Genomic DNA, 14,329 nt, shown 5'->3' on the forward strand with positions numbered 1-14,329 from the left:
GCTGATACCCAAACAGAGAATGAGCCGGAGTTGTCACTGCCTTGATCCTTTCACATCAACTCTTGAAGAATGGGAAACCCAACCTTGCCACTGAAGTAGGAAAGCGGAGGCTGGATAGTCATCTTTTTGGAAGATTTTAGATTGTGTCTTCCTGCCTGGCAGGAGGTTGGACTGGATGTCCCTTGGGTTCTTTTCAAACTCTTATGATTCTATAAAAAGGAAAGTGCTGTTGGATCAGTTTTAGCAAAGCCCACTCGTTAAAAGCCTCTCCTGATAGGAGCCTCTGGTGGTGATTCCATTTTGCTGACCTAAGACTTCCCATGTATCTTGGAGGGCTCGCCTAGGCTGGGCACAGGTGCCATGTGGCTGGCGGGCTCCCATACACTGCAGAAATGTGGGCAGCTGCCATGCGGAAACGTGCTACAAGCTCACACAAGAGGGGAGTGGTTGCTCCTGTCGCCTGAAGCTTCCTAGTAGAATGCTTTCCTTTCCTCCTTGGTGTTCTGAAGCATCACAGAAGCTGTGTGTGGATTTGCCTGACCCTGTTTCCTTTGTGGAGGCACACTGGCATCGGGAGCCCCTGTCATCCCTGCTTTCCCATTCCCAGTGCCGTGCCCTGGAGCCTTGTTTCCCAGGCTCCGTCTCGGCCCCATTCCCTTGTGTTTGGCCGGAGTCTGCCAGGTGGCACCCGGGATCCCAGGAGCGTTGCTGTGCCGCTGGAGTGGCTCTGGCTGGCGGCATGTGTTGAGTGTCATTATCCAGTCAGCTGGTGTGGGAATCGAGCAGCCGCGGCTCGGCTTGGAGGCTGGGTCCTTTGCCTGTCGCAGCAGAAGCAGCAGCAGTAGCAACGAAGGCAGGCAGCAGTGTGCAGCAAAAGGGAAAACGCACGCTAAATGTGTTCCAAACAACTGGGAGCACATGGAGCGGAGGGTGGGTGAGAGAACCTCGCTGTGGAAGCATGTTAGTCGTCAGATGGTTCCTGCGCAACCCAAGAGCATGCTTCTTTAGCTGGAGATCACCCAGGTAAGGGCACCTCACCCTCCCTTCCTTTATTAATTGGCCTTCGCCTCTCTTTTGCCTCCCACCCCAAAGGCCTCTTTCCGGTGTGAACCTTGCCAATGTGTGTTTGTTCCTCCTGCTTTTAAGTTGTGCTTTGCAGTTCCCAGAGTTGCGTTGCTGTCCTCCTGCAAGGGCTTGCTTGTTTCTGGGCTGGACAGCTGTAGAAAGGGAAAGAGGGCTTCTTTGGTGCTTGTTATCTGTGGTTATGTAACAGGGCAAATAAAAGACGGGTCTAGCAAGAACATCTAGATTTTTCAAGCCAAGAGACTTCCTTACCTTAAGGAGAAGGATTCCTTGTGAGCTGAACTTTGGCCACCTCCCTTTCTTCTTCCTGAATCCCATCGTGTCCCTCTTTTTCTCCCGTTGCCTTCTATATTTGGTTGGGCCGGCTGCTCTTTGGCTAATGTTGTAAGTGAAAACTTGCGTCTTGCACCAGCGACCTTGAAAATCAGTATGCAAATGTTTACTTTAGCCACACTTTGCAAGAATCCTCTCCTTCTTTTGCAGAAGAGGACACACAAGTGTGTGTGTGTCCGTGTGTATGGTAGAGTGGCAACGGCATCTTTAAATGGAGGAAAAAATTGCCGATTGCTTAACAGTTTGCTAATCATTGACAAGCCATGAAGGCGGCAGAAAAAGTTAATTATTTTGAATTGTTTTCTCCTAATAAGTCATCATACAACAGAAATAAGTGAAAAATTATTTGTTGCTGTTGCATTGAGAAATTTGGAACCTTTCTGAAATTCTCTATGCGTAAAGGTTGGGGCAAAAAGAAGAAGAAAGAGGTCCTGTTGTGTTCAAATCTTCCGTGGACAGCATGTGTTGTCAGTGTGATGTTTTCTTGGTTCAGGACAGGGCAGGACGGCTTACAAACATTGTAGGCTGGCCTCCCTGTTAAACATTGAATTATGTATTGCTTGTGTTATGCTAACATGTCTCTGACAGAGTCCCACGTGCCGGGAGAAGAGAATTGGCACACATCGCTGTGTGGAACAGTTGCTACACAGCATGCCGGGGAAGTGTGTGCCTGGATATCGCTGCACTGTGGCAATGATTATTTCCAACTTGGAAGCATGAGCGGCTGCAGTCTGATGCGATTCCTGACCGTGGGCGTGTGCCATGTGGAGCGGCGCTTCCACTCGGACGCAGGAGGCTCACTCGGCTTGCTCCGCTGTGACGCAGAATGCAGTCCTGGATAGAAGGGTCCAGATCAATAGTTATTTCCCACATTTGTGACTAGGGATTGTATAAGGAGGTGGCACATTCTGCATGCCTCCCAGCGTCTTTAATGTCTTTAGATCCCTTGTCATGTTTGTTTGTGATTGGCATAGACTTCAGTCTCATGAGTCCCTTTCTCCCGGCCTTTGTCTTGCTCCTCTCCACTCTCCTCTAGCAAAATTATTGTTTTCAAAAGTGAATGTCTTTCGTAGCATTGCTGGTTCATTTTAGCAGAAGACAAGCCCAGCTACTTGTGGATCACCATCTTCAGATTCAGATTTGCAAGTAATGACTGAGGTAGTGCATAAAATGAATTGGTTTCCCTTTTGGTTTTGAGAAAATACTTCAAGGCATAGAGAAAATACATGTTGAGCTGGGCAGCAAAAGGTGGGTGGGACTTCACCTGGTCAAATTAAAACAGGCACCTCTTAGTTTAATTGAAACAGGCTACAACTGTATCGGTTAAAGCAGTTGAGACTCAATCCAGTATTGTGACTAAACTCAGCCCAGTTGTTGGGTTAATCTGGATTTATGAACATTGGATTCTGTGTTGCTGTACTTTGTCTGCCATCTGCAAGTATAATGGTCAAGTGCATTCAAGCTGAGCATGGCCCCAAAAGGTCCCACTAGGGATCTGGATTGTTATGGCAAGCACACAGTCTCTGCCTCCTTCAAACTGGGTCCATTCCCATGTCCAAATTGCCAAATGGTGATGAAAAATGAAGATGGAAAGTAGATGAAACTCCAGAAAAGATGACAGCTCTCTTTAAATTACTATCAACCCAAAGAACCAACTTAAGGGAAGGTTGCTTGGAAGCCACCCAAAGCCAATGGACTTTTAGCACACCCGGAGCTCCTTTTCCCGTCCCAAGGCAGAGGCGTGACGCCTTGCTTGCACCAGCTGATAGGTCACTTTGGATTGGCGTGTCTCCCTTCTCAAGTCTTTGCCAGAGCCCACGAAGCTCACAGATCTCTGGGGAAGAAGAAGTCTGGCATGTTCAGAGAAGATGGCACCCATCCAATACTATGCCTCCCAGTCACATGCCACATGCACACACACACACACACACACTTTCCCCATGTACAAGTCAGGGTTTTTGCATTGTTTGTGTTGGGATTGTTCTGTGGATAACTTCTGCTGTTCAGACCTGTTGTGTGAATCTTCTGGGATCTCTGTGTCCCTCCATGCTCAGAGGTATAGTTTCACTCTGCCAGGCAGTTTGGATTTTTTATTTTTAAAGAAGCAACAGGCCTTGTTTAATATGCTGGCCTTTTATTTGTTGTTTTTCTCCTTTTCCTAATGGCTTATGTTTTCAACTGACTTTGGTTTTATGGTGGTTTAATTGCTTTTTAACTCTCATACTCTGTAAATGTCTAACTATGTCTGTTTAAAGTATTATTAAATTGCCTTGAATCCCAGCAGGGACAAACTCAGATTGATAAAGATTATTGTGGTGGTAATATGTGTGTGTTTATATGTGTGAGAGAGACACAGAGATGGACATTTTACTGGCCTTCAGACACAAGTAGTTGTTTCTGGTTGGTAGCCACTCTCCACAGTGTTTTCAATGTTGCCCAACCAAGACCCCTTTTGATCAGAAAAGCCGTGCGTTCAGCCTATGGCCTTCTCCATGTATAACATGTGCATCACCACAGTGCTATGGGTTTTTATTAAAACACAGCCTGTTGAGTTACCACATACTGAGCTGGACACAATGGTTATTGGAGATAAATGGGATAAGAATGGTGTGAAACACTCTCAATCCATGCCTCTGATTGCTCAAATCGATGGGTCAGGCTCTGTTCCACTTTTACTTGCTTACCGTGATTAAATAACTGCGAGAGTTGCAAAGCAGTTGTGCTTAGTTGTGGCGCTTTCATCCCAAGAGAGACTTGGCTTCATAATGCTGCTCTTGCTTTGCTTTGCCCCCGTCCCAGAGCTCAGCCCAGTGGCCGCAACGGTCTCTTAGCAAATCTGCTTCCCTCACTTGATTCATCTTATTCCCCAGTCAAAATATTCTTGTTTGGGGAGACCTTTCCAAATGTGACTGACAAGAGTATTTTGGGTTGTTGTGCGTTTTCCGGGCTGTATGGCCATGTTCCAGAAGCATTCTCTCCAGACGTTTCACCTGCATCTATGGCAGGCATCCTCAGAGGTTGTGAGGTCTGTTGGAAATCAGGGAAATGGGGTTTATAAATCTGTGGAATGTCCAGGGTAAGAGAAAGAACTCTTGTCTGTTGGAGGTAGGTGTGAATGTTTAAATTGGCCACTTTGATTAGCATTTGATGGCCCAGCAGTTTCAAGGTGTAGCTTCTTACTTCCTGGGGAATCTTTTGTTGGAAGGTGATTAGTTGTCCCTGATTGTTTCTTGTTTGGAGTTCCTCTGTGTGAGAGTGTTGTTTTTTATTTACTGTTACAATTTTATAGTTTATTTTAATACGGGTATTCAGATTTTGTTCATTTTCATGTTTTTTTTTCCTTTCTATTGAAATTGTCCACATGCTTGTGGATTTCAATGGCTTCTCTGTGTAGTCTGACATGGTAGTTTTTGGAGTGGTCCAGCATTTCTGTGTTCTCCAATAATATGCTGTGTCCAGGTTGGTTCACCAGGTGCTCTGCTATGGCTGACTTCTCGGGTTGCCTTTCATGTTCCTTGATTCGTGTTTGGGCAATGTTGCTGCATTTGGTGGTCCCTCTGTAGACTTGTCCACAGCTGCATGGTATTTTGATTTTAATTTATGTGGCTGCTTTGTTTTTAAAAGAAACTCTTGCTTTATCTCGTGTATCCCATGAATAGCATGAGTCTGATATTTATTCATTGGAAGAGATGATCACATATTCTCTAAATAAACATTGAAAGAGTTCAAAAAACTTGAATGGAAAATAGAGGACATTTGGCACATTAGAGGAGGTGTATCAAGTGTAGTGTCCAATGCAAATATTCTCTATCATGTCTTGTAAAAATCCAGGATTGAGCTGGACCCAGAGGGGTGTGTCTGTGCCACCAAATGAAAACAGTTTCCCTGTTTAAACAAACTGTGGGTTGGCTATCTGGCTCTATTGCCCAAAGGTTGCAGAATTTGGGAGCCAAAGCTTCAAAGTCAAATAGCAAGTCAGCTTATCTCCAAGTGGGTCGCATTATTGTTATTGTCTGTTTATGAGGATCAGAATTAACATTCACAACACAAGACCTTGACAGCATTGCCACTGGGAGATGTGAGATGGGAGCTTTGTTTCTTTGATGTGATTTATATTTTCCAAGTTTGCTAAGAAGTGGAAATGTCTGAAAGATTTAAGTGTCAGGGAGTGGATAGTCAGGATGCAGTCCTTGGCGCTTTTTGAAAAGCGGACATTCAGAATAAAAAAAAGCATGTCAGCACATAGAAAAGGAGGCACTTTAGACAATTTGGTGGCTGTTCGTTTTATTTGCTTATGAAAAAACATCCCCTCGCTGCCCACTCAGTGTACAGCTTAAATATCGAATAAATCCATGTTGATTATTTCAGAATTACTCAGTGTACCTAGAATTTATGTTCCAGCAATTACGACTGTATGTTCTTTGATTATCCTGACTGCTCATCCTCTTGGTTTATTTGTTAGTCTTCTTGTTGTTGTTCAGATGCTTTGTTATTAGTCTTAATTGAATGTCAATTTAACATTTTCCTTACAATTACAACAAAACTAAAAAAAACACACACACACACCATTGTGGCTCTTAAGCAAGAATGCCTGGGAACAGTAATTTAGTGAAAAGATTTCAAAGCACTAATTCTCAGTAGCATGACATGTTGACAGTTATCAGAATATATTGCAGGAAACCATGGTTGCTTAGACTGGGCCCGTGCCACCTGGGATTGGGTAATGCGGGATGCCTCAAGCAATTTTGGCTGGATCTACACTGAGAATGTGGAACTGCATTATATGATCAGCATAGACCTGCATTGAACTTAATTATATGAGTCTCTGCAGACCCCGTATAATGCAGATCCATCCATAGTGCCAATAAAGTGGGAGGATCAATGTGTAAGTGTGATGGAAGTTGAGAGAGAGAAATGGATCTTTGACATATACAGGCAGTCCCCAAGTTACAAACAAGATAGTTTCTGGAGGTTTCTTCTTAAATTTGTATGTAAGTTGGAACAGGTACATTTTAAAGTGTAACTTCAGCCATATAGAAGTGTACCATAGAGTCGCACTGGAGAAAACAGAGATTCTAGAGCAGTGGTTCTCAACCTGGGGTCCCCAGATGTTTTTGGCCTACAACTCCCAGAAATCCCAGCCAGTTTACCAGCTGTTAGGAATTCTGGGAGTTGAAGGCCAAAAACATCTGGGGACCCCAGGTTGAGAACCACTATTCTAGAGCAATGTGGTCCAAGGAACACCAGTGGTCTGCAGGAACAAAAATATGGTCCACAGCTTCACCATTACTACACCATTGCAACGAGAATGACTGGTCTCGCAAAAATCTCTTATAGTATTGAGGCTTATTAAATATGGTTTTCTATGGGTGAGCAGATGGCAGCTACTGGATGTCATATGTTCTGTATCAGAAACTAGATTTGATGTGATCCATCCAATGCAATTTTCTGAATCAGCACCCCAAATAAATCTAATCTAAAGTTGACCAAAAACTGATTCATAACCCTTTTGGTACTAATGTTGGAGAGTGGTCCCTGTCATGTAGCATGTTCTGTGGTTTGTGGTGGCAGGTCTAGAAGTTGGTGATGGAAGGATTAATGTAAGTCTTAGTTCTAAAGGGTTGAGTAATCTGTAAATAAGAGTTTACAGGTGAAAGCAATTAAGGGTGGAGGTATGCAAGAGATAGGTTTCAGCTGGCTGTTACTGGATATAAGGAGCTAACATTGGGACTGATCTTTGGGAGAAAAGTATTTGTTTTATTTTGGTGGTAGATGCTGCTCGTTTTCCCCCAGGTTTGTGGATTTTTGATATCCTGACCTGTTTCCTAAACTCTTGGAACCGTGAATCTCTGGTTGTCTTTTGTCTACGGTGTAGACTCTTGATCCCTGGACTTTACTTATTGAACTCTCAGCATTTGACCACTGGACTGGACCGTTTGACCACAGTGTTCTCTTGAATTTGCATTGGCGTTTGCTATCAGTTTTTGTTTTATATTCTATAGTTGAGTGCTATCTTTACATTTTACATTTGGACTATGAAAGCAGCCAGAATGTAAGTGCTGCTTTAATTAAACAGTTTGATACAAACTAGGTGTTTGTTTGGTTCACCTCTGCCTGCATACTGGCAGAGCCCTGGCACTGTGACAGTCCCTGTTCAAAATCGGCCCTGGTCAAGCGGTCCCTGGTCAAAAAAAGTTGAGAGTGCATATTAATCAAATCCAAGATGAATCAAATCCACAAAAATCTCTTTACCTTGGACAATTACTTCATTCAACTTCGAGATATCAAGGTAGAATGAAGAAATTGTCTTTAAAAAGAGAGATTAGTGAGGTTACAATAATATTTTTATTGTGTATCTTTGAGGTGGGAAGTTTATTTTAACTTTTTAGTTTTATTTCGATTATTGTTTTTAGCAATGAGGGTGGCAGAAGTTAGTTTTCTTTGCTGCAAATGGTGATACAAGTCATATATGGGAAAATTACTATCCTTAGCAATTGTATAATGACACCTATACTTGTAAAATAATAGCAATACATATAAAGATTTTTTTTTAAAAAAGCATGAAGCCATTAAACCTACAAATTTGAAAGGCCAACTGTGATGTGAGCAGGCATTCAAATTGTGTGACCAACATTACAGCTTGAAGTGCAGCTGATGCATCTTCTCCATTTGCTGAATGAGCCGCATTGTTTCTGCAAAAAAAGAGGCCAGACTTTCTTGACTTCTGATCCGCACTGCCTTTAAAATGTTGGTAGAGAATTCCCAGGGAATGTTTTCAGGTTGCTGGTGCTCTTGTGTCAAGCTCAAATGGATGCTAGCTGTTTGCTCTGAGCGACTGACTGACTGACTGCCTTTCTGTGTCACTTTCATGCTTTCCAAAAACATGGCAGTGTGAAACCTAAGCTAGAGCCAGTCTGTCTCCTCTCGGTTCCTTGAGTTTTGGTGTGTTTGTTCGCTTTCCACGCTGTGAGCGTGTTTTGTTCTTAATCTGTTTGAGTCCCTATTATTTTCCAGCAGAGACATAAGAATCGAAAGGTTGCCCAACGGGTACAGGATGAACCACTTTTCCTTCCTTTCTACCTAGACAAAAAAAAAGGAATGTTTTTCTAGCATTTGTGCTTTTCCCACAATGTTACACATTGATTGTACTTTTTGGTGTCCTTTCTATTGGCAAAGGTTGCGAGATGGCTTGTTTATCTCACTTCCATTTTTGGGCTGAATCTGAGTTCCCATAGGCATAGCAGCCATGTCAATTGACCTGTTGGGTGGGCAGAAAGAGGACGCTTATTGCAGGCTCTGTGTGACTTTCCTGCAGCGATCAACCATTGTTTGTTTGGGACACCATTCGTTCTCCTCCCTGTAATTCTCTTCCAGTTATCTCAGGGCTTTTTTAGCAGACAATGCTTGGTGTCATTAAATTCAAATGGGAGCTTAATATCAGTAACTAAAGACTATGCAAAACCTCTAACACAGTGTTTCTCAACCTGGGGGTTGGGACCCCTGAGGGGGTCGCGAAGGGGTGTCAGAGGGGTCGCTGTGTTAGAGGTTTTGCATAGTCTTTAGTTACTGATATTAAGCTCCCATTTGAATTTAATGACACCAAGCATTGTCTGCTAAAAAAGCCCTGAGATAACTGGAAGAGAATTACAGGGAGGAGAACGAATGGTGTCCCAAACAAACAATGGTTGATCGCTGCAGGAAAGTCACACAGAGCCTGCAATAAGCGTCCTCTTTCTGCCCACCCAACAGGTCAATTGACATGGCTGCTATGCCTATGGGAACTCATGGGGATTCCATGTGGGAAGTTTGAGCCAGTTCGACTGTTGGTGGAGTGCAGACTGTTCTTTGATTGTAATGAACTATAAATCCTAGCAACTACAACTCCCAAAAGTCAAGGTCTATTTTCCCCAGGCTCCACCAGTGTTCACATTTGCGCATATTGAGTATTTGTGCCACGTTTGGTCCAGATCCACCACTGCATGAGTCCACAGTGCTCTCTGGATATAGGTGAACTACAACTCCCAAACTCAAGGTCAATACCCAGGCAATCAATGGGGTGACAGATGTCGCCCTCACATCCATGGTCAATACCCACCAAACCCTTCCAGTGTTTTCTGTTCATGGGAGTTCTGTGTGGCAAATTAGGTTCAAATCCATCGCTGGTGGAGTTCAGAATGCTCTTTGATTATAGGTGAACTATAAATCCCAGCAACTAAAACTACCAAATTACAAAACCAATCCTCCCCCAACCCCACTAGTATTTACATGTGGGTGCATTGGGTATTTGCGCCCAGTTTGATCCAGTGAATGAAAATACATCTTGCATATCTGATATTTACATTATGATTATAACAGTAGTAAAATGACTGTTATGAAGTAGCAACAAAAACAATGTTATGGTTGGGGGTCACCACAACATGAGGGACTGTATTAAGGGGTCCTGGCATTAGGAAGGTTGAGAACCACTGCTCTAACATCCAGCTCTATGTGGAAAAGATAAAGTACTTTGGCCACAAAATAAGAAAACAGGAAAGCTTAGAGAAGACAACGATGCTGGGAAAATGGAAGGAAAGAGGAAGAGGGGCCGACCAAGGGCAAGATAGATGGATGGTATCCTTGAAGTGACTGACTTGACTTTGAAGGAGCTGGTGGTGGCCATGGCCGACAGGGAGCTCTGACGTGGGTTCGTCCAGGAGATCACATATTATTATTATTATTATTATTATTATTATTATTATTATTATTATTATTAACAACACTGTGAGAAGTGCAGTCCTGATGGATGAGTTCCCTCAGAGAGCTCCTCCTGCAATTTAGCTAATAGTCTTCACTCCTTTGCAGCCTGTAGAGTATTCAGGCTCTAATCCATTTACTGCAAAATAAATGTGATGCATTTGGAGTTAAGGAAGGCGTTAGAGAATTCTCTGTCCTGGAACAACAAGAAAAATCTGTGTTGAAAATAGGTGCAACCACCCCAGATTCCTGGGAACTGGGAGATTCCTCTTTTTTTCTTTCTGCCTCTTTTTGGAAGAACAGAGAGCTACTTTGCCGGCAAGCCTGTCAATTTGGGATATTAGCTGGAAAGTTGGATGGCCAAGAACCTGCTCTGAATTGAATATGTGGAGTCCTCGGAGATTGGAACCAGTGTGTTACTATTAATTATGTCAAATTGTATTATAGAAGGGAAAGCCAGAACTTAAAGTACTCATTCTCCCAATGAAGTGTGATTGTAATGCCTTTATTCCCGGTTAATGTTTGGGTGTTTAGGTTTATTGTGTTGTTTTCTTGCCATCTCCTCGGCAAGTATGTTGTTTGGTAAAGGGCATCCACTGTACTTGCTGCAGTGAGTGGCAAAGAAGAAGGAAGGAAGGAGGGTAGGTGTAGGAAGAGGAAGCCCATGGTGTGCTGCCGCATGAGACAGAAGGGTCTGAGAGAAAAGAAGATCAGTATGTAGAGAAAACAGAGCGAGATGAAGCCATGTGGAGGAAGAGCAGAGGAAAAGAATCGGTTCTACTTATGAGCCTCAAGGGACATGGCGGTAAAGAGCAGATACAGAAAAGAAAGGAAAGAGAAAAGAGTTGGACAGAAAGGCACAGAAAGAAGCAAGGGAATGGAAGACATCACAAGAAGAAGTGAGAAAGGAAGAGACAAGATCATCCACACAGCGCTGGAGAAAGGCACCAAGGGACAAGGAGATACCATAGACAAGAGAAGAGTCAATGGGTTCAAAGAAGGATTTGAAAGAGGTAAGAGAGTTATGGAGTCAGGGGCAAATGGGGAAAAGAGGGGCAGCTGAAAGAGAATGGGATTCAAAGGTGGTCCAAAAAGAAACAGGATTTGTAAAGTCAGGGCTTATTTCATAAATAATGGGTAATTGATATGAAATATTTCAGTAAGTATATTTTGGCCTCAGAAATAGAATAAGGTAAAGGTTTCCCCTTGACATTAAGTCTAGTTGTGTCCGACTCTGCGGGGTGGTGCTCATCTCCATTTCTAAGCCAAAGAGCTGGTGTTGTCCATAGACACCTCCAAGGTCATGTCGCCGGCATGACTGCATGGAGTGCCATTACCGTCCCACCAAGGTAGTATCTGTTGAGCCACTCACATTTACATGTTTTCAAACTGCTTGGTTGACAGAAGCTAGGGCTAACAGTAGGAGCTCACTCCACTTTCCCAGATTTGACCACTAACCTTTTGGTCAGCAAGTTCAGCAGCTCTGTACCACCAGATATAGAATACTATAATGTTATTGTTTTAAGCAATTGCAGGATCAAATGAACAACTTGGAGTGTTTCAAAATAAATGTGTTTATATCCCCCCCCTCCCAAAAAAAAGAATAAAATAAGTTCTGGGATGGAGAAACTAAGGAGGATTTCAATAGGGTGCTGTCCCGTCCCCCTGCCCCCCCAAGTATAACTCACCCTGTACAAATGGGGATTAAAAATAATATAGACTGGGTTAAGTAATCAAACATGCATATAAGTGTGCATTTCTGTTCAAATAGAAGATGTTTTTAATAAGTATAAGTAAATATAGGAATCTTTGTTTATTCTAGTACATGATCATTTTTGAAAATGTACATGGAAAAGTTAATTAGATTTTCTGTCTTTTTACAGACTATTGCTGGTGCTGCAAACATCATTTCAGTAAAGGAAGAATATGGAGGAGTATAAGGATTTATAACTGTTCACTTTTAAAACAAAATACCTTGGTACACATTTGAAACAGCTGTGGCTCTTCTAGCCCAGAAGGGAGAAAACTTACTTATGAAATAAAGGTTCTGTAAAGGGACAGGTTTTGCAGCTGAAGGGACAGCTGAAGAGATCAAGAGAAGGTGGCGAGACTATACAGAAGATCTGCATAGGAAGGATAATAATATTGAGGATAGTTTCGACGGTGTGGTGAGTGAATTAGAACCAGACATCCTGAGGAGTGAGGTTGAATGGGCCTTAAGAAGCATTGTTAACAACAAGGCAGCAGGAGACGACGGGATCCTAGCTGAACTGTTTCAAATCTTGAAAGGTGATGCTGTCAAGGTGATGCATGCCATATGCCAGCAAATATGGAAAACACAAGAATGGCCATCAGACTGGAAAAAATCAACTTATATCACCATACCAAAAAAGGGAAATGCGAAAGACTGCTCAAACTTCCACACAGTGGCCCTTATTTCTCATGCCAGTAAGGTAATGCTCAAGATCCTGCAAGGAAGACTCCAGAAATACACAGAGAGAGAGTTACCAGATGTACAAGCTGGGTTTTGAAAAGGCAGAGGTGGACTGCGAGAAGATCCAACCAGTCCATACTTCAAGAAATAAAGCCCGACTGTTTATGAGAGGGGAGAATAGTAGAGGCCAAGATGAAGTACTTTGGCCACATCATGAGAAGAAAGGAAACCTTAGAGAATACAATTATGCTGGGGAAAATGGAAGGAAAAAGGAAGAGGGGCCGACCAAGGGCAAGATGGATGGATGGCATCCTTGAAGTGACTGGAGTGACCTTGAAGGAGCTGGGGTTGGTGACGGCCGACACGGAGCTCTGGTGTGGGCTGGTCCATGAGGTCACAAAGAGTCGGAAACGACTGAACAAATGAACAACGAAGTCAGTAAACGTAAGCAATTATTACCAAATTCCAAAGACAATGGACTTTAGCAAGATGCTCTGCATTCAGCCATTCATTGAGAAGCAGTATTTGAAGGTAGATGTTGCTTCGTTACTGGTTGAAAAGTTACAATTGAAACCTATCTGTAAGGTGTTTGAGAACTTGGCTCTTGAGGCAAACTAGTCCTTGATAAAATCAAAAACGTTTCTCAGAGTGGGCCTATCTCTGTTATTAAAAATTGTTTTTGTGGAGTTTAATTGATGGACGTGAGGGATAGAATTGAGTCTGGCTTACAGTCCATATTTATAAATAAAGATTTTTCTTCCTTGCGTTCTTCCAATCCGTGTGCCGTTCTTTCTGACTTGATTCATTCCCTTTCAGTGGGTGACAGAGAAAGGGTTTGCCCCAGAGCATTTGCCTTCCCTCCCAAGTTCAATGCAGGGACAAGGGGAAGTCATAAATTGTGGGTGCAATATTTCACCAGAGTCCTAGTAAGATCTAGTAAAGGTAACAGACATTCAAGTGCCAGTTCAGAAGTAACAGAATTCAAACTCACACACATACTTCAAAAATGCAGTGAATGGAAGTTGTGGGTGTTTGGCTTTTTAGTGTGAGTTTATTGTCGTGTAATGGCACTTTCCCATTAACTTTGCTATCTCTGAGAGATAGGGCTGTTTATTGCACAAGGGCTGTTTATTGTGGATTTAGTTGAACCGTTGTCACCTAGGGCAACTGGGATATGGGGAGATACAGTCTCTCATAGAGTCATAGAATCATTGAGTTGGAAGAGACCTTGTGGGCCATCCAGTCCAACTCCATTCTGCCAAGAAGCAGGAAAATAGCATTCAAAGCACCCCTGACAGATGGCTATCCAGGATCTGCTTAAAAGCCTCCAAAGGAGGAGCTTCCACCATACTCCAGGGCAGAGAGTCCCACTGCTGAACAGCTCTCACAGTCAGGAAGTTCTTCCTAATGTTCAGACAGAATCTCCTTTCCTGTCGTTTGAAACCATTGTTCCATTGCGTCCTAGTCTCCAGGGCAGCAGAAAACAAGCCTGCTCCCTCCTCCCTATGACTTGCCCTCACATCTTGATCCATGGCCCTCATCATGTCTCCTCTCAGCCTTCTCTTCTGCAGCTCTTTAAGCCCCTCCTCATAGGGCTTATTCTCTAGACCCTGGATCCTTTCAGTCACCCTCCTCTGGACACATTCCATCTTAGAGTCAACATTTCCCTTCAGTTGTGGTGCCCAGAATTGGACCCAGTGTGATTCCAGGTGTGGTGTGACCAAGGCAGCCTGACTTCCCCGGATC

The 14,329-nt window shown here is 43.3% G+C and overlaps 1 protein-coding gene across 6 annotated transcripts in view; it reads left to right on the forward strand.

Annotated features, from left to right (window-relative positions):
* Positions 1–14,329, forward strand: part of LOC132761633 (nuclear receptor coactivator 1) — a 450,982-nt gene that overhangs the window by 265,606 nt on the left and 171,047 nt on the right. Inside the window, exon 1 of one of the 6 annotated variants that reach the window (XM_067462615.1) lies at positions 506–1,023. The exons of the other annotated variants lie outside the window; for them this stretch is intronic. The gene's annotated coding sequence lies outside the window, so the exon portion shown is untranslated. Of the gene's footprint in view, positions 1–505; positions 1,024–14,329 lie in introns of those variants that run through there. 6 annotated transcript variants of the gene reach the window in all.

This window comes from Anolis sagrei, chromosome 1 (genome assembly GCF_037176765.1).
Source record: "Anolis sagrei isolate rAnoSag1 chromosome 1, rAnoSag1.mat, whole genome shotgun sequence".
Taxonomy (NCBI): domain Eukaryota; kingdom Metazoa; phylum Chordata; class Lepidosauria; order Squamata; family Dactyloidae; genus Anolis; species Anolis sagrei.